The 21,551-nt window shown below is 35.7% G+C and overlaps 2 long non-coding RNA genes across 2 annotated transcripts in view; one reads left to right on the top strand and one right to left on the bottom strand.

Annotated features, from left to right (window-relative positions):
* Positions 1-11,605: 11,605 nt before the first annotated feature.
* Positions 11,606-13,057, top strand: LOC126928213 (uncharacterized). Its single transcript, XR_007716444.1, has 2 exons — positions 11,606-12,551; positions 12,661-13,057. It is a non-coding gene; the product is annotated as an uncharacterized LOC126928213 (long non-coding RNA).
* Positions 13,058-21,128: 8,071 nt separating this feature from the next.
* The window catches only part of LOC126928212 (uncharacterized), a 32,235-nt gene continuing 31,812 nt past the window's right edge, over positions 21,129-21,551 (bottom strand). Inside the window, exon 2 of the long non-coding RNA XR_007716443.1 lies at positions 21,129-21,420. This is a non-coding gene — a long non-coding RNA (uncharacterized LOC126928212). The remainder of the gene's footprint in view (positions 21,421-21,551) is intronic.

Raw genomic sequence — 21,551 nt, 5'->3', positions numbered from 1 at the left:
AAAAAGATAAGGTACTTGAGGAGATACACAATGGCCTCCTTAATAGCAGATTTACATTCCTCTAGGCCTACGATGTTGTCCCAATATACATTTAATTTTGTCAGTATGATTTCCTACGACAATACAAAGATGAAATGGCGCATAATCTCCGTATTAATTTCCGTAAGTGTTATGTAATTCGTTATTTAAAGCTTTACTGAAATCAGTATTTACAATACGTATATTAATCGAAAATAACTTACGCATGAAATGTCTTCAATAATCTTCCATAATTCCAGATTGTCTATATAAAGCTTCTGAGCCTATTTTGATATCTTTGATTGCGTGGATTGTTCCATTAAGATGTTAAATAGCTCTCCTCTTCTGATGAAGATTCATCGCTTTCATTGGCGAAAATTGATGTCACTGTCATTGCGAGATTAATATCATCCGTAGCATCACCCCTCATCTTCTGTTGTGCATTCCTCCCTTTCACAGACCCAGATACAGACTCACTTCTCGTTTGTTTGCTAACAGATTTGACACGTTTTACTACTTCTTCAAAGATTGAATGATATTGTAATCGATACGTTGAATACGTTGAGAAACGTTGAATAGTGTTAAATAATTTAAATTCTTACACTTTGTTCGCATTTGTCATTTCCCTCGTCTTTATTTCCTTTTCAGTTATTTTCTTGCACAATATAGGATATTTTTGGAATTTCATCTTGTAATAATTTTCATATTCTGTAAGAATAATTTCCAAATCGACGTTGTCGCAGACTCGATATTTCCGAGGTAGACGAGCTTCCCGGATTAATACATCGCTAATGTCTACATATCTAAAAAATATAATTTTTAATTCATTGAACAAATTTTATGCTATGAGTACACACTATACGATAATCATCAATTAACTGTTTTATTTTCTAGGTAAGACAGACAAAAAGAATGTACTGTCTATTTATTATTATATAAATCCTCGGCGATAATTTTTTGCCTTCTGCCTTTTAATTTCTAATTTTTAAAGTTTGAATTTAAATATATTTTCATTTATAACTAGTTAATCTACGTTATCGATTGAGTTACTCTATAACTACTGAGTTTACCGATGTCGATTTTCAAATTTTGGTTCCTTCCCCTCTTTCCGCACTAATTTCTATTTCGATTGGTCGCCGATATTATTCGAAAAAATTGCAACTAAGAAGATATCTAAATATATACACATAATATAAATATATAAACATAATTTTGTTATCTACTATCTTGATACGTGCAAAGATAAATCTTAATGATATATAATACAGCGTAAATGGTTATAAATAATTAATTATTGACAATAATTATAAGAATTATCGAAAGAAAAAATCATAGATACTATGTGCGAGTGTAAAATATCACAAAAAATGAACAACAATTGTGAAAAAACGCAATATGGCAAATCAATGACAAAACACACTCATGACTGTCATGGAAGTTCCAAAGTCTTTTCGCAAATTATGAGATATCTTATTTGTGGTACCTTGCAGCGATAAATCACCGTTCATTGTAATAGTTTTAAATGTGATAATGATATCCTTGTATTGACTATCGTTTTTCGATAGTTACGAGAATTTTCGTTTATTACTTTGAGACAATCCGTCACTTCCTTTCTCTTATAAAGTTTCCCTTCAACTCCGTTGAAAACTGAGCATCAAACAGGAGACGAAACGATTTGTTGTCATGGCAATGTTAGTTCACACGTAAGCAGGGTGCGAATATAATGATGGAATAGTCGAATCCTGTCTACTGTATAGTAAGATGGATGCGACATGGAAATAGAAAGAGAAGGCTGTATATAAGCATTTTCTGTCCTTGTTTAATCAGGCATGCACACTAGTGGACACTGACGGCGCTCGTTTACCGTTGTTACACATTTCCGGTACAAGTACGCGGGCATTAGAGAAGGACGGAACGGTCTCTCTCTTTACCCTATATCGCGTTTTTAGTTCGCTCACGCGCTCTGTACTTATATCTATTACATTTCCACCATAAGCAGCGGCCGTGCAGTGACTTACAAAAGTTTCGAACTCGCGGACGTTTAATCACGTTCCCTACTCCGAAGGGGTAAGTACAAAGTTGCTCGTCTCAGTACTCTTGTTAGAAGTTTTATCATTCTTTTTCATTTCGTGGCTACAAGTTTCCCAGGAAATTCTTATCGTTTTACAAGGGCTGTGGGACACAGTGACGTCAGCTATCGATCATATACGCGAATTTGTTGTAAATTAATTAGGAGAATATCTGGAGTTGTTTATCGTTGCCAGCTGTAAAATATTAGAATTTTTCATTCATAATTGTCATATTTTCGACTCTTCCGTTGCCAAGACCATCTTGAAAGATTTTATGGTATGTTCCATCACCCTTGTTAAAAGTGTGCCCATTGGTTAGCTATATTGATTTTAAAAAACCAATACGTATATCAAGTTTATTATTTAACAGAAACAAAGAAATTCGTTTTATTACGAATTTTCGATGTTTCTTCTCAAATTTCCTTTAGCATCGAACGAAGAACATTATTTGATCAAACGTTTCATCGTTCAGATTATATTTCGTTTAAAAAGATTGAAATTGATATTGAGATAAAATCAAAAAGTATCCGTTGTTCTCGAACATTCTAGTATTCCTTCGCCGCCCGGGAGAAAGACAGGTATGAAGAAAGAGGATATTTTTTTTTATTAACTTTTTAATATTGATATTTCGACAAATATTGACGTGTGCAGTGAGAAAATCGAGTGAAATTTTCAATAATATCGTTTTAATAATTTGTGAAACGAATTAGTTTGGTTTTTTCCATTTTTATTAGTTTCCGTCAGTGCTGATTGACGCGCCACTCCAGTTTTCCATTTCCGTTTCTCGAAATTTCCTACGTCCTTGGTCTTTGGGGACTCTTTGCCCAGGTAACTGCATTGCTTCTGGGTACGTCTCACCGTTCGGGTCTCTCGAGCTTTCGGTGTCAGTTGTTACCGTTGAAGGAAGAGAAGCTAGTGACGGATATTATCGGATAAATCGTTTATTCTGGAAAAGTTCGAGTAAGTTCGTTCTGTTTGAATAAATCAAGACATAGATCAATTTTTATCGTATCATCGTGATTCGCCATGTCGTACGTTTGGTTTCGGGATACCATATGTTTTTAATTTGGTACTTTTAATTTGACATTTTACGCCTATAATCGTGACAGGAAGATACTTTCAGTGAATTATAAATATTTTAAATTATAAATTATAAATATTTGTTATAAATTACAATCATACTACGGGGAAAAGTGAAACATATGTTTTCTTGTGGAACGATTCATGTGATAGTAAATTATCCGAAGCATAATAATGCAATTATTTCTGTGTTATTGCTTTATCGAAGCATAATAAAGCATTAAACATCTATACGGTAACATTTACGGACGAATATTGGGGTATTATTATCGCGTCGCTTTAATCTGGCATTTAATGCTTTGATTGCGGTCTTTGAAATGGCATCACAGATGCTGGTATAATATCACACGAAAAGGAAGGACCACCAAGTGCACCAGTGCGTTGCAGCCATCGGGGGTGGCTTTGACGCCGGTGCCGAGGAGAGGCGCAGAACGTGTTCGATCGACCCGCGAACGCAGCCCGTGCTCGTACTGCGACAGAGTTCGTTTCAGTTAGTCTCAGTCGCTGTTTGCCCGTCGACAGCGTATAGTCGCGCCGGCCAACGATTATTTTTTTTCTTTTTTTGTTTCTCGATAATTCTCTCGCAACGTTCTATACGTACACGTTCTATACGTACACCATCAGTTTATCGCGTGATCATTGTTCCCGCTTCCCCTACCTTTTGTCACGTCCTTCAAAGAAGATTTCCCTTCAGTTTTTTGTTGTTTGGGGAAAATTCATCGCTCGGACACATGGATTTATCGACACGACGGTTTATCGAGGCATCAGCGTGATGTACTTTTCAAGTTTCATATTTTCTCTATGATACTTTCTAAGGAGAATTTAGAATTCGAAAGATATCAATTTCCAGGAAATATAGGTCTTTATGAGACCATCGATAGGTTTGAATTTAATTAACTCTCTTATAATTGGTATTTCAATTTTTTAATTCCTTAAATTTAGCTTTCTTTAGACGATATAACGCGGGCATTTTATGATATATCCAATATATTCGTATATATTTTACTTTATACATTCGATAAATTTCCTTGGTTGGCCGGCCTGCAACCCACATACGGCACTTAATAAAAATTTGTTTCGTTAGAGGTCGGTGTTTGTTCATCTTCGTCATAAAAATGTCATGACGTCATATCATATCACAAGGGTTCTTCTGAAAGCTAGATATTCGATAACAAGATTAATGGTCTTCGGTAGCTTGCAATGTCAAGCTTTGAACTGGCGGGATCGCCTTGCTGTCAAAATCGCCATTCAGCAGCGACCATATTCTTTAACTACGTTCAAGACGTATATCACGCTACAGGAACCATCAAAGGAGGATAATTGCAAGTTAGTTGCCCCTTAGAAACGAGACAGTTGGTTGTTACTTGTTATCCGTAGTTGGTAGTTGTTCTCCTTAGTCGCCACATATTATAAAGACGACATTCATAGTCACCAGTTGCCTTCGCTAATAGTTTCTTGTTGTCTGTAGTTAGTTCTCGTCATCGCTATGTATTCCATCAACCACGTAAAATTTAACATATAGGATTTTATTCTTTTTTATTCTTTCTGTAGGAAGATTCTTTAAGTAATATGAATTTAAGTAACTATTTTATGATACAATAAAGTGGAAAAAAACGATTATTTTACGTAACGTAATGTTTTAAAGAACATTGAATTTAAAGGATTCAGATAGATATCTTAAACGTAATTAAACCCTCCATATCGTAACAAATTAAAAGAAATTGCGCAAGAAAGTACAAATACATTTAATGCATAAAACATATATTTAAAATCCAAATGTAGGCGTTGACGCGTGCGTGCTACATGTTCGAAACGTTCGTTACATCCGCGATAAAATTTGTAACGACGAAGAAGCTTAACATATGGTGTGCTTCAAGACGATAGTAAAAAGTGTTGGCGGATTTTTCGAAATTTCTTCCATTCTTAATAAAAATATATTGTATAAATATAGTAAGATTTTTCAAATTTAAATAGTTATAATGATTTGAAACTTTACAATCGTACGGTTCTGTTTTATCCTTTGAATATACCTGTCATTTTCATATCTCCTTTTAACTAAACTAAATATTTGGAAATCCTATAATTTGTACACTTCTATTTGTGAATAAGATCGATGAAATTAACGCGTAACTATGCTTTCAATAATGGCTTCGATGTATTGCTCACCATTATGGCGGATTAACGTCTCTAAGTGATCGACCTTAATCACTAAATGGCAGCCGCGATTCAGTGGTAGAGCCTTACACATGACGGACATTGCAAGCGCTTGTAAGACGTCTATCGTGAAACGTTTCCAATAGCATCGATTACGACGACGGTGAAATCCGAATAGAAATATATATCGCGTATCGCTTCAGTCTGACATGTCTTAAAATAGAATCACAATTTTTCGTTCTTAAATAAAAAAAAAAAAAAAAAATAAGAAAAAAGAAAAAAAAGTCTATAAAAATTATATGCAAATAAAATAGATAAATGGATAAATGGTTGTACAAATTTATAAAACAGATATTACAAATATACGTAAATAAATTATATATTTATAAGTTGTTTGTTTAAATATCTGTTTGTTTAAATAAATAAAAGGGATATTTACGACTTACAATGAACGTAGTCCTGTTTTTAGTTTTAAACAAAGCAAAAACGGATAACAACTTTTTAAAATGTAAAACTCAACGCAACAGTGGTTTGTTTTAATTAATCAATAACGTTCAAAGTTAATTAATTTAGAGTGGTTTGTACATTTTGTATGCTCGCCGTATTTTAACGTTTGATGTGTAACGTTTGATGTAGTACTTGATGCCCGAAAAATCGAAAAATAATTAAATTTGATCGTTTCGTCGAATTTACAAGTGTGTATATTCGTGTGAAATCCTATGTGCTTGTGTATGCTGATGTGAAAGGCGGTAATATATTTTTCTTTTTTCGATTATTGTTGTCAACTTTTGTGTGGAATAAATCAATTCCGTGAATAGAAGTGCAATCAATACAGCTTACTATGAAATGATAGCACAACAACAGTACATATCGCCATTGACGTCAGCTTCACAAAATTTCTCGAGTATCGAGGTCGTCCATTTGGGTTAAGAATTTATTTCCAAAATGCCACAAGCACGAATATCTTATGGAAATCCACTGTATTTCCACTGTAATTTTTAATAATCAGATTCCATATTGTATGCTACGATTCGAGGAAAATCCGCAGCTAATTATTATCTTTGCTGCCTTTAAATACCATAAATAGTCGTCCGTAAATTTTAAAAGATTTTCTGTGCCATACTTATATTGTGTATTTTAGTCTTAAGGTGCGGGTCGTGTTCAATTAATCGAAAGTGATGAAACTGTAATGGGTCACGATAGTCAAATATTAAAAATGGTCTCGTTGGCTACATTTAAAATCTTTACGAGATATATATGCATAGTACGTTGCTACTAGCAACGGGTAGCGATGAGCAATAGAGAACAGTACCTTCCTTATCTCGTCGTGATTATGTACATACCAGTAATGCACAGTACTCGTACTGAATATCTTACAACATCTACATAGATTTTCAGATTTGTTTCGAATATTACCAGCATAACCATGATAGTAGAATTCTGTTACAGTATTAATTCTATAGTGCCGTTATGCATAATACAGCCCTAAAATGTTTCTACAAATATACGAATATTTTCGTCAGCTACTATATTCCAACCATGGCTTATTATGAAAGGAAATATATAACGAAATTACTTGTTTTTTTAGACTAAATTAGTTTAATTTGAATAATTTTAGTAATTGTGTAGGATCGAACAACAACTTATCATTAGCTTCACTCGAGACTTGATTGCACGTAGCAACGTAATTGCGTTGGAACTGAGGGTAGAAAACAATGTCAACCGTTAGACGCGTCTGTCTGGCGAATGTGTAACGCGTGAATAATAGATGGCGGCAATCACGTGAACCCTACTTATAGCTGTTTCGGCTTATATCGTAGCATTCAACCTAGGGTAAAACGATAGGGATCATTAGAAGTTGAAAGGCCGGCTGATCAGCCTCATTTTGTTCCATTTTTTAATCAAGCGATGAATCGACAAATTGTACAGATTTCGATGGTTATCACAGTTCTCTGGGAATTTTCAAGCGCGGTTCGTCGAATTTAGTCGGATTGGCTACAGACTCTTTTACGAGCAGCTTGAAACTCGATCTAGTTTCGAGAAAATGAAAAATTCGTTTTATCTCTTTGCTTCCCTGTTCCTTCCTTCCTCTTTTTTTTTGCTTTTTACATTGCGTTAAGACCGGCTAAATAATATTGATTGCCATGGACGTTGGCTGGTTCAAAATCACTGACATCGACGATAACAAAAGTAAGTTTGATGATCATTTATCTGAGCCGGTGTTATTCGACTTGAGCTCTGCACATTTGTTAATATTATTCTAGTAGGGATGAGATACTACAAATTTTAAATAACTTCGATTAAAATTATATTATAAAAATTATATTACATTAACGTTTAGAAGTCAATAAAGTGGAAAGAATTACGCGAGATAATGTAAATATAAATTACATTACAAGGAAACAATACGGCTAGGTAATTTGAAACATTCTGGCTAAAATTGCATTCTTTCAAAGTTAGGACGTACAGTATTTACAAAGCAGATTAAGTATCAAATGGGGTACTTAAGAAAATTCATGTTATCATTCTTTAGTAAACATTTTCAGGTTATAGCCTTCTGCAAAAGCTGCTTTTCGTTACGTTAACGTATTCATTATTAATATTAATCATATTGTTCTTATCTCCTAGGGGCATAACAATCCATTTTTATATTGTGTTAAAGCTAAATTTCTATTATATTTTCGCAAAATTTTCTTTCGTTTTATAGAGAAATGATAGATACACAGCATTTTTTGTTTTATGTTATTTTATATTAAATTGGAGAAAGGTGGATCGCACATAATTGAATAAAATAATATAATGCAAAAAATATCGTACATCTATCATTTCTTTATAAACCGAAAGAAACTTTTGGAACAACCTAATATTTCTCTCCAACGACACTTCTACGATGTTAAAATATTTGATAAAAATATTTGATAAAAATATTAAGAAATTCTAATATTGATTTAAACGTATCGATTTATTTACTTTTCGCTGCCAGAAATTGTTAATTATGATTTCCACTTGAAAGCGTATTTCATATTATGAGGATAAATGATCAAATTCATCTCTAATATACACGTTAGAGAGTCATTTATAGCTGCAATCCTGTTTACCGCTCATATTCCTGGAACTCGATAATTCACTAGGCGATTGCTTTAACCGTGCAGAATACATCCATAAATAATTAATCGCCATTAATATTCCATCGACTTTTGAAAATCCCTGATGTGATCTATTTCACGTGATGAGAATACGTGTAAAGTGAGGTTATTGCTTGATTATCTTTAGTCGAATAAATCGAGTGATTCAAATTATAATGCGGAAGAAAGTCAAAACTATGTATATTATTTTTTTCAATTTTTATGTATCATTTGACGGAAGGAAATTTCGTAAGTAAGGTTCACCTTCTTTAATGTCAATGATTTTGACATATGTTATTAAGCTCCAAATTCTAAGCAATCTTCTATATATATATATATATATATATGTAGTATCTTAATGGGTCTTAGAGGAAAGGACAAGTAATGATGTTTTGATTTAATAAATAATGTTCGAAGCAACGAAATGATTACGATGCTGTCGTACGTCTTATTCTCATAGACGGCTTCCGACTTCCCGATTCACACTCTTCCGCTTCTACACTCGCTCGCTCTCGCTTCTCAAGTCACACTCTGCACACCTTTTGCATCCGTCTTCTCCGGCTTCTCAACTAACACTGCCTTTAGCGTCTCTTTGTCTTTTCCCGTCCTATCGGACACGTGTCCCGAAACGCCCGTGGCCAGAGTCACGCAGGCCCTTTCCACGAAACTATCCACTTAAAAAGAACCGACGACACATTGATGTACCCGACGATGCCGCGGCTCTCGCGGCATTGTTTATGGTTCGGCAGATATCTTAGGCCTTTTGTCCACGATACTACATATATAACATACGTATAATAGCCAAAGTTCAACTGCCAAGTATACGCAAAGCTTTTATTTTCAATTTATGCGACACCACTATGTTTCATGAATTTATTTGCTAACGGTATTGAAACAAATAACAAGCAGAGGACGAACTATCCGTGAACTGTTTTGCCAACGAGTACGCTTCCAATATTTTCTGTTTGAGAAAACACACTTGTTGCTGTTGCAACTCCAAATATTTTTACAGCCGACGTTTTTGCCATGAATCATCGGCTAACATATAAAATAGAGAAAAGCCATAGTTGATTGTAATGGAAATTTAGAAAACCTGAAACTCGATATAGAAGGGAAAAATAAAGGAAAGGAAGGGAGAGATAATTGGAAGCTTGGGGCCAGGTTTAATTCACTGAAACCGGGCTGCTTGTGTCATCACGAAACAGAATTGCCAGTACGTCATTTCTGTGCTCCCGTCCTCGTAAAAACGGTTTCACTCGTTAAGAAAAAACGAATAGGCGGTGAAGAGAGAAAAAAGCAGACAGAGAGCGCTTTTAAAAAGCTGACGAAGCGTGCGTTGCCACAACGAGACACACGGTGCTATTTGTCGTTTTAAATTGCGCCGCAACTTGTTTTTCAGATCTTTGCTAGAGACACGTGAAAACACGTTGGAAGTATATTTCTTGTTTTTGTGGAATTTAGCTGGAAAATAAAAAATAACGTAAAACATGTACTTACGACTTACAGAGTAATTGAATGTATACACTATAATAACCAGCGATTTAAGGCTTTAAAAGATCGAAAAAAAAGAAAAGAAAAGAAGAAAGATAATATGTTGTGGCAGTCTAACTCGATCTAAGGAAATAGAGAGGGAGGGGGTTGGGGGGGGGGCAAAGCTTGTTAATCTGGAAAGAATACAAGCATCAATTTCAAGCACTTATAGAGAATCAAGCGGGCTTGTTAAGGTCGTAAGTTGGACAATTATCCCGTGTTAGGTTCAATCAGCTTAGTCCTACACAAAATTGATCGAATCATGTGAAAACAAATGTATTCTGATTTTTGTCGCAGATATTTCTGGTCTACGCACTCCAGTGCCCACAAAGCAGTTATTGAAACAGCTGATTTTCGCCTATTCTAGAGCGACAACATCCCCTGATCTTTTACAACCATGAAGGACCTGTACTCGAAAATACTTGCAATTCTCATCTGCTTGCAGGTTATTTTCGTCACTTTCTTCCCGTCAGGGGCTGGTAAGTTGATACTGATTAATTATACCATCGAAATTCTATATAATGGCTACAAAAAATATTTGCATCATTACCCTCATTTCCTAACGAAGCGCGTTTTTTTACCAAGTTTTATATTTCATTTCATAGTATCAAATCTCTGTAGTTACACGAAAGTATTAAATGATAGGAAACTTGATATACACGAATTTAATTAATTAATAAGTTAGTCGATATACAGCCATTATTATTTCATGTGAAATATTACAACGTCAAAAACTTAACGTTCTTGTACGTACAGTATTAATCACAAATTGTAAGAATGTTTACTGATAAGCAAAATAGATAATATGGAAAACGCAGACCTATGGAAAGAGAATTCCTGACATTAGACAGGAATACGCGATTGCACGAAATATTTTATGGTATGTCTGACATGGAGAATATATGCGGCGAAGTACGAAAAATTCATCCTGAGATATGTATACGACCTACGCGGTACGGGACGTGTTATAAATGGTTTTCGCCACTCAGCCGTATTTGAATTTGTGAACACGATCGAACAAATGACGCGACAATTATTAATTGCCGTCTCTGCCTTAGTAACGATTCGCGTTGGAACGAGGTCGAATCGTTCCGATTCCACGCGCGATTAACAAATAATTACAGTGGACATCAATTACTTGGATGACCTTCGTCATTTCAGCTTAAAACGATTAATTTGATCAAACCAACCAATTATTTCAATTAATACAATCTGCACTTTAAATTCGCACGTCTTGTGTATACACACCGGGCCAGAGAAAAGTTTTCATTCGTTCGAGTAGAACCTTCGTAGTCCTTGAGGACGCGTGTCGCTTCTCGTGCACCTAAAGTTTCGCTCAAATTAACCGATTTATTTGAATTCGAGCGAGTGAAAACCTCTTTGTCACCGTGAGTTTGTTACTTAATTGATACTCTTAGATGCCCTTTGCTTTCAATCTCTTACATCCATTCTTAATTAGTCAAGTCGTTTGACTTTTGACAAGTATTTTGAAACCATTTTACTAACACGAACCTACTTTTTTACTTGAGATTATCCGCTATTTTTATTCAAATGTATATGTACGTATATACACTTTTGAATTTTAAACGAACCTTCTATTATACCTATATCCTTTAAGTGCCGTTTTAAGTTTCAAGAGACTTTAACTCGGATAGCTCGACTTGGAGTTCTAACGTATACTGTAAAGCACACTTGCGAAGTAAAACAGCAAACACGATATAAAAACTTTTTGCCCATGTAAGAAATCGAATAACCTATTTCAACGGTGCTTTAATCTCATCGATGAAGCATCGATGCAACGAAGGAGCATCGTGATAGCCGCAATGCGGATCCGTTGAACAAAAATTTCCTGGTACGGTCGTTTTCGTAATGTTATTAACCGTTTTAGTGTCGGATGTTTCAAGACTCCGTATCGGTTTGTGCTGTGCAGCGCGATAGCGCTTCGTTTATTTATTTGCGAGTAGTACCGATCGACGCGATCGCGCTGCCCTTTTTCATCCTGTTTTTTTCATCGAAATATACCGTTCGACGTGCTCGCGCTTCATTTCATCGGTTATACTGGAAGCGTTACAACAAACACTCAAAAGTTTGCGAAATATTTATGCTCTGCGTTTCGTTTGTGTGATAACATTCTATAATGCAGGATTTGGTTTTCCGATTCAAGAGGTAATTTTTTATATTGGTTTTTTTTTTTATTTGGTTTATGATTATTTGAAAAACGAGTAATTACGAGAGGAAACTCTGATATGACTCGCGACGAGCACGCTTGAGCGCGTTGCGAATTAATGATCGTGACCATACATCGTGGCACAATTTACCACGGTACGCGAATAGAGTGATCACGCTGCGTGGCGTTAAAACGGTTAGCGTAACTGCGCGTACGATTGTCGAGTGACAAAGATATTGACGCTGGTAATCGTTTTCAGTGCATTTAGGAGGAAACTGTACTGATTTCGAAGGACGATCTGTCTTACATGGACAGATGTATGTGCCGGGACCTTGGATTTGCATACACTGCATATGTTACAATTCGAAGTCAACATCTTGCGGGCGTCTCCGCTGTTCAATTCCTGCGGTAAGTATATGCTCATTCTAAGAGCAACCAGCTTAACACAACCATGAGAAACTAAAGTACACCGTTAACGCTTGCATGCTGGTCGTTAAAACACATGCTGCGCGAATAGGGTACACAGCGATTCATTTAACTCGCCTTGAATTAGTTTTAGAAAGACAAACATGGACAGGGATAATTTTTGTCACGAGTCGTTTAATTTATTCGTTCATTAGAACGAATTAATTTACACCTGCTGAGATCGCGATTGATGCGACAAATTCGAAATCTTGTTCCATATAAATATTTTTAAACAAGCACGTCGTAAGCTTTGTATATTTTTTAATCGCAACGAAACTGTTCAGAGAAATGCTGAAATTATTAATTATAAAAGGAGATTTCTACGCATCGTTGTAAAAGTGTCAGGGAAAATATTCGTGAAACAGTTACGTTGTTACAAGTTCTACAAGAAGAAATATCGAAAATCACGTTCCACTTATTCAGTTGCACGTGTAAAAGGTATCTTGCGTTCGCGCAAAAAATCTCTGAAGGATACATGCTTTATAATAATTGGAGTGTCGAAGTTGTTACACGGATCGGCGTACACGTACCTTTTAATGAAACTAGGTTACTCATTCGTTATTCGTTCCTAATTTTCAGCTTCACGATTTTTACGCAATAAAATTTTATACACCTGTTCGGTTTATAAATGATTCAATTCAAATTTAACAGAATTAAAGTTGAAATAATCATTTGTACTTCATTAAAAGGTTCTTTCAGCATCTCGTTTCAATATTTTTATTGGTAATATTTTGTTGATCGTTATATTTAAATGGAGTTTTTCAAAGGAGAGACATTTTAAGGTAGGAAATGGACATACATTTATAATAAGAATTCAGAAGAAAGAATATTTCATACAGAAAGAAATATTCCGTATGTATAAATAACTACGCTATGAATTTTATATGTATCGGATATTCCTTCTGGTTAATGTATCTGATGTTTTTTCACGCGAGATAGCGTATATTTGCATCTATATGTCTCTTCGTTTCTCAGTAGTAAAACTTAGCATTCATGCGGCTGATAAGTAGTTACGCACTGACAACGAGAAACATAAAATGAGTAAGAAGCATGAGACATTCTATAGGAAAAATAAACTTGTTTTTATCTTTCATTGCATATTCGTCAGAATATTGTTAATAAATATTTAAGTTAAGATTTCAGTTGAAATAAATACATAGGATTAGACATTTATTTATATATATATCTATGAACGCATTTGACATAAAATTTTGATAACGACTAAAATTATATATTCTGATATTAAATTAATTTAATGAGAATAAAAAACTAATTTTTTTAAACAAGATTTTGTATAAAGTTATATTTATTAGGAAAAGTTCGTTCATCCCTTTATAATATGATAGGATTAGACTCATAGCTGTGTAAATCATTTCATGGAATAGTATATGTGTGCGTGTGTGTTCTAAGTTTTTACTATAAAAATGCTAAATGTACTAGGAGACGTTTTTAAAAATTCATACATTTTTCTTCATCAAACATATCAATCGTTATATTGAAAAGTTAATTATCTATTATTTGTTTCGAGCTGCACATTGATTGAGACATTCCTGTTGGTTATAATTGCGAATTTAACGCAACGAAGTTGTTTGAATCCCTTGCGAGCATGTAAATATATCGTCGAATTAATAGGTCAATTACTTGAGGTTGGAATTGAAAGAAAGAGAAAGGTGGAGGAGAAGTCTTGCGTTTGAATGCGGGACACTTTTAAAGCCCACAGTTCGCTGAAATTGCCAGAGAATTCAATTAAATGGCAAATTAAACCATTGAACTGAATCTGTTTCCAATCGCGAGCTTAGAAGTTCTATCCTTTGAATTTTTATATCAGTCAACTTTCTTTTTGTACGTACGGTAACGAATACAATTCATGAATTAATGAAGTATGTAATTGGATGAAAGTTCTTCTTCCTGGATTCAGTTTAGACTAAGAAAAATTATATAATAACGAAATTATCAACTTAAAATTGATAGAGTGTATAGTTTTTTTTCTTTTTTTTTTTTTTGCGTGAGGAGGGGAAAATGCTGTTACGCATACCCAGTGATCCGCATCACTGGGTTATGTGGGACTCGGGCGGATGTTGTTGCCATACCCACTAAAAACCCCTCCTCCTTTTTCCTTTGCTTTGAGGACAGACAACCCCGGTAAAACCTGTCGGCAGTCATCAGGGTTGTCCTTTCATGCCCCGTTGTATCTTCTTCGTCGGGCAGCTATTCTGTATATTCAGTATTGCTCTCGTCATCTTCTCAGCTAGTTCAGAATACTGGGCTGATCTCCTTCTGTGGTTCTTTGTTGTCTTGTATCTCTGCCTTCACTGCTCCGCGTAGTTGTTGTTGCTCTCGTTCTCCTCCTTGCCTCCTTCAAGGCCTTCGCTGTCACCCTCCTGTGAGACATGACGGTCTTGCGAAATTGCCTGAATTTATCCCAGCTCTCGTTCTTGGCGGTCACCGTGGCGATCAGATTGTCCACGTCTATCTTCTCGCCAAGAGCGTTCTCCAGCTCAATCCTTCTGTCCGTTCACCTCGGGCACGTGAAGAGGGCGTGCTCTGCATCGTCGTTAGGGTCTCCACAGTCGAGACAGTTGCTGTCGCTGCTCTTGCCAATCCTCTTTCTATAGACACCGAAACTCCTGTAGAGGTGGCCGTGTGTGCGTTATATATTTATTGGACGTGCGTGATAGCTGTGGTAGTTGGGCCTGGTCCGCTGTAATTGTCACTGGGGGCTGTAGATGTCGCTGCCGTCGTCCGACACTAGTTAGTGTCGAGTGCCGCCACACTCCCATGCCCGGTTAACAGCTGCATGCTGTGATGATCGATGTCCATCTTCTTTTTGGTAAATAGCAGCGCACTCGGTATTAATTTCCTTGCGCCTCCAGTTCCCCCTTCAGCTCGTTGCCGTCATCCGCGCCGATCTTGGTCTTATGGATCTTGTTCCACTCGTAAGTCTCTCCGAGCATCTTTATCTTTATGTAGATCGGGAGATTTCCGGTCAACACGCAAAGTGCCGCGTGGGAGACGGTACGATATGCCGTCGTTGTTATGCACAGGGCCGTTCGTTGTGCCCGTTTCAGCTTCTTCCTGTTCTTATCGGTATTCGCTAAGCCAATTCTTCTTTCTGAACCCATACTGCCTCCGATGGAACGGGTCCGTTCCGATGCATCTCTCGATGATCTTCTTAAAGCATTTTTCCCAGATCTTGCTCATGGCTGGGAGTATGCTTATCGGCCGGTACGCGTTAGGGAGACTGGGATCCTTTCCCGGCTTCCTTAGCAGTATTACTCTGGCCGTCTTCCAGCAGTCTGGTTCCAGCTTGCTTCCAGCTCCTGCTTCCAGCAGTCCAGGAGTCTTCCATCGACTCCTGCAGCCTTCTTGGTGTTCATTCTTACGGCGGCATCGACGACATCGCCTTCGCCGATGACGACGCTGAAGCTGATGTCTCCTTCTTCTTCGGTCTCTGCCTCTTCGCGGCCCTCGTAATGGGAGGGTCCGTGTCCCATGGTGAATAGCCTCTGTAGGACTGCTTCCACCATGTCGATCGGCATGTCGTTGGTTGGTTTCTTGCTTTTGCATCTCTTCATGACTGTGCGATAGGGTTTGCCTTCTTGCTTTCCTGTATGGATGGAAACGCGTTCGAAAAGTAGAACGGAGTAATTAGCGATGCACGATCCCAGGCTGGTGAATATTTTTCCATCGGGAAAAGTCAGGTCGAGCGATACAAGATTTATATGCTCGTTATTTCAACGTCTGTTACGCGATAGAAAATGAACATAAATGAATAATAAATGTATTACAGCCATAAAGATTGCTTGATGTACGCCACCGTTTTTCCCCTATTTCTCCGATACAATTTTCCTTTTTTTTTCTTTGCCAAACACTTTACTAATCGGTACGTATTCGAATTATCCTCAATTATTCTCGGTTGTTTCCGTTTCCTTTGGATTTACATAAGTACTCGTTTGATGTACGTGCAGAGTGAGATAATAACTATTAACAGCTATAAAATAAGAAGCGAAAATACGTTGAAACTCGACTTCTAGATTCGCGAGACTTTGCAGAGCTTCGAAACTCTCGTGTTTCAAACCTAATAAAAAGTTGTAGAGGGAGAATTACATTGCGAGATCTGTTAAGGAAAATCGTATCGTTGTAATAGGATTATTTCAGCGAGGGAAATTCCGTGTTGCGTGTAACGCGTTGCAAAGCCATGAGCTTTCTTTCGGGTTAATATACATAATCGCCTTATCGAACTTTCCATCTAAATCGTTGCGCTCACACGTGAATTTTGCATTTCAATCTTCTTACTTGCAGTCCAGTCCAGTTTAGTGTGACTAAGCTAAATGTTTCAGCCCTTCCAGGTAGAATATGTTTTATAGAGAGACGTACAACTCTATGAAGGGGAGATCAATAAATTGGGTTATCTTTAAATCACTGACAATTATTTCATCGACACGATTTCACCGACAGCGAATCCACCGGCAATGTCTATCAAAGTTTATGTACCGATACACCGAGTGAAATCACCCACAATCATTTCACCAATATTCTCCTTTGTCGATAATTATCATGTTTGCCACTACATGTTATCGTTGATTATATGTCTTTATTTACACATTCGTTTACGCGCATAACGAGATAAACGAAGAAACGAAAATGATATGTTGTCATGATGTATTGTTAAATTACTAATTAACACGAGTTATATATCTACCTACATGAAAGCTTCTAAATATCAATTATAATTCATGAAAGCACACAAGCTATTTTGCTATACACAAATGGAATTATAAGGAAATGTTACGTGCTAATGATTTAACGAAATTTATTCTTCTGTACATTTGACATTTCTGTATTATTACTTGTGTACTTTCTGCTCTTGTTTACGTCATCGGAAGTAAAATTACGTTAAGCGAATCAGCTAATCTATTTGAGCGATTCAATGGCTCGGTCTTCTCTTATGCGACTACCAAGTAGAAGATAAGTTCTTGGTTATATAACATTTTATAACATCCAAATTAACTTTTTTTTTCTTTTTCGTTTTCTTTTTCTTTCTCTTTTTCTTTTTTTTTCCTTTTTCTTTTTCTTTTTCTTCCTTTCTCTTTTTCTTTTTTTTTCCTTTTTCTTTTTCTTTTTTTCTTTACGTGGGGGAAATCCGCTCGGACACGAAACCACTTCTTAAGTGGCGTGGTAGTGAACATCGAAATTAACTGGGGCACTAATTAGCTGAATTACATTGGTAATTTTCTATAATTTATTACTCGAATATGGTAATTTTTTCTTAAAAAGTTTGCTTTTTCTACAATTATTTTACTACAAAACCCATCAAAAACATGATGTATGTATATATACCCTCAAATATTATCGGTTTATTCTCAAGCTATAGTTCAATTTCGGAAATTGCCAATTAAAATCATAGAAAAAAAAAAAAAAAAACACAGAAAGTTCGTTAAAATATGCGATTTTCCAATCAAGATATAGAATTTATTCGAGTAATATAGATTACAGTAGCGATGGTGACGGCAACGATGAATGGACTGATTCTTCGTGCGAAAATAAATTGGAAGCGCAGAACGATGCATTGTTTCAGGGAATATCGATTTTCAAGCATGGTTTTAAAGTACGTGTGCGCGTGACTAGGTTTGTTAATTAATGCCGCTCCCAGGTTTTCAATATATAAATGTGACACCTACATATCTTTAAGCTTAAAACAATTGGACTAACAATTTCATTAAATTTAAATGAATATTTATCTTTTTAAACGCAACAATATTTTTAATGACAACTTCACGTGTAAATCAAGTGCATACATATTCGATCGTTCTTGAAAACCTGATTCTCTGCGAAGAGAAAAAATCCTTGAATAAAGATTTGATCTACGTTTTATATGCTACGTTTTACATCCACCTCTTTTCAGATATACCTCTCTATTTAAAATCATAGATCGTCACACTCTATAGGTATTTCCTTGAAAAGGTTAAAGTCGTTCTGTATAAAAGCTAATTCAAAGGGGAAGGAAATTCTGCGAAAAATTCTTTCAGATTTCCCTATGTTTGAGCTCGAATCAAAGCAATCCTGTATAATAGGATAGGATGATAGGATGATTCTGTATTATTCCTTGTGTACTTTCTGTTCCTGTTATTTACAATAGGATGATTATGCGTTTAACTTCTCATAGAATCTCTCTGATTCCGTATGATATCGTCAGTGTTTTTGAAATATGTTATTGATGTCGTAACGTCAACCGTTTCCAGTGCAAATTCAATTTCGAATCGCAATTTCCATGTTTGCGTGGCAAAAGCGTAAAATCGATAACGCACGCAAACATGTCTTCTTTGCTAATGGCGTACTATAAATATAAATATTTGAATAAATATTGCGAATTTCATATTGCTAAAAGATTTATACTATTTGTTCGTAAATAATCGTCGGATCTATATTTAAGTGGAAACTGCTGCATTAGATCTCTTTTCTTACTTAAAATTATTTGGATTGGTAACTTGGATGTAACATGTAATTTATTCTTCTTTTATAAATAGTGTACAGAAGATACCAATTCAGAGAAATGGAAGGAAAGTCTAAAAGCAAAGAAAATCTACAGGAAGATAAAACGTTCGAGCCTTGCCAGGCTATATAAGATGCTAAGTAATCTTCCTAGTCCTGCAGTTCTTTCTATTTCGATCAATAATTATTGGTATATGTTAGGAATGCAATTAGAATTTTTGTCCTCAAGCAAAGTATAATTTCAATTTTGTATGTAAACCAAAATATTAAATATCAAATAACCATCAAATAAAATTATATTGTATGGACTACTGTTTCTTTAAATATTTGAATATTTGGTAAATATTGTTTATTTAAATATTTTAAATTGCATGGAAAAAAAATGATGCAAATAAATCATAGGGCATTTTAACTAAAGAGACCAATATCTATTTAACTGTGATTAAATCGTCACCGTTTAACGCTCTATCTCTTTTATTAACTGTGCCTTGTTAAACTACAGAAGATTACAGAGGATGCGTTTTTTTGATAAACAAACGTTCTGACAAATACGGCAGCAAAATCAGATATATAGATTCTTACAACAGCAGTTATATTCTATGAATTCCGTTTTTCAGAAGCTTTATTTGTGAAACGACAATTCGCCAGAGTACGGATTCACTGTAGTTATAGCTGTAGGATCTCTATCTAGTTGACAGATCTGCTTTACGTAAAGAATTCCTGTCTCTTGTTCTACCTTATCGCGATTCTTTCCTCACCTTATACGCTTTGTCGAGGAAAGTAATATCGCTACATATCTCGGCTCCGGTTACAATAATTAGTTTCCGCCTAAACTGTTAGAACCACGTAGCACGCACTCTACTCTCGTTTTTTAAACATTCAGGCCATCTGATCGCATGCGACGAGTTTTATGTTAATCCCGACCAATTACAATATCTTTCTCTCGTTTACAAGGGACGACGAGACTGGCAGTTGCGTGCTTTCCAAAGCAAAAGCCGCGATATCTGCATGATAACCTAACGTCAACCGATTTTGTTGTACTATTCTTAAGTGGACTTCGTTTGTACCACTTTCGTAACAAAAATAGAATATCTAGAACACAGCATTCCGTTATGCGATATTGTCAATTTCTAACATCTGAAACATCAGAGATAATTTTTTCCCTACAGTTGTAAATTTGTGTGAAAAATTACGAACGTAAAGGTGTTTGGCGCATGTACAGTTCCCCCCTCCCCCTCCCCCCTCCAACCTTCATTTGCGTAGACATGCTAGAAAGATCCACTTTTCGACGGTGAAACCGTTAGTATTAGTATTAGTGTTATAATATATTTGACTAATGGTTCTCAAATACTAGTTTTGCTAAAGCAATGGTGGAATTGGAGCAATTCCTTCTTCTTTCATTCTTTGAATAACCTGAATTTTCAAATAGTCTAGTGACGATTGATCCGTACAATTAATCGATTTCTTTTTATTACAGAAGTGCAAGAAGTTCCGGTATGAACGCAGATGTTGCAACATCGAATGCCTAAACCCCACAGAAGATCCGATCGAATTTAATGTCACTACCGTCGATGACTCACCCAGAAATGGTTCACTTCAGAACCATAGTCCCATATCTGGAAGCGTCAATCACTATGTGTCACATAGTCATATGTGGACGCTGAGCTTATTGATGGTAATTGTAATATTTTAATTTTTTTTATTCTATATTTTGAAATACTTTGAAATTACTTACTTGCGAATTACTTTGAAAAGTAATTCGCAACGTAATATAAAATAATACTACTGATTTGTGTCTCTTTCAGAATTTTTTCTTAATCTCTTGTTTTTTTCCAGTGCAATCCCTTTTATCGGAAGTTACTTGATTGCTTTATTTCCTATTAGGTGGTGACCTGCTGCTTTCTTGGGGTTTAGGCGACTGATTGCTTCTATGATCTCTGCACAAGTGAAGGGTTCAATAGGAGGGGACATTTATGTTACTATCACGGGGGAATGATCAGAGGAGAGATCAGCCGAGGAATCCAGCTATGAATCTATTGCCCAGGGTGTCCAGGAAGTTGTCAAAGTTGTTAATTGTTATCTGTGTTAGCGTAGTGAATAAACACATTGATGTTCGGTGTTTCAATTATCAGAATTATAATCGATGTTAAATGTATAGAGTGTGAAAAAATTATTTGTTATAGCTGTGGAAGATGGAGATCTGTTAGAGAAAATGGATCATGAAATTGATCTTGAGTATAATTTTCAGACAAAATTTTTTATTGCATCATAAAGTACTCATCACGAGAAACGAAAGTTTCAGAAAACCCATTTTTTTTTTCTTTTTTTTTTTTTGGTTCTATGTATCCAAGGTCGAGAATAAACTATGTGCACGTTTCTTGTATTCGTTTCTTGTATTTTTATGAGGAATTCAGTCTTTTTACGCCACAAGAGTCTCAACGTTTTCGTTTT

This window comes from Bombus affinis, unplaced genomic scaffold (genome assembly GCF_024516045.1).
Source record: "Bombus affinis isolate iyBomAffi1 unplaced genomic scaffold, iyBomAffi1.2 ctg00000679.1, whole genome shotgun sequence".
In the NCBI taxonomy this organism is placed as follows: Eukaryota; Metazoa; Arthropoda; class Insecta; order Hymenoptera; family Apidae; genus Bombus; species Bombus affinis.
This window is presented reverse-complemented; position numbering and strand designations above follow the sequence as displayed.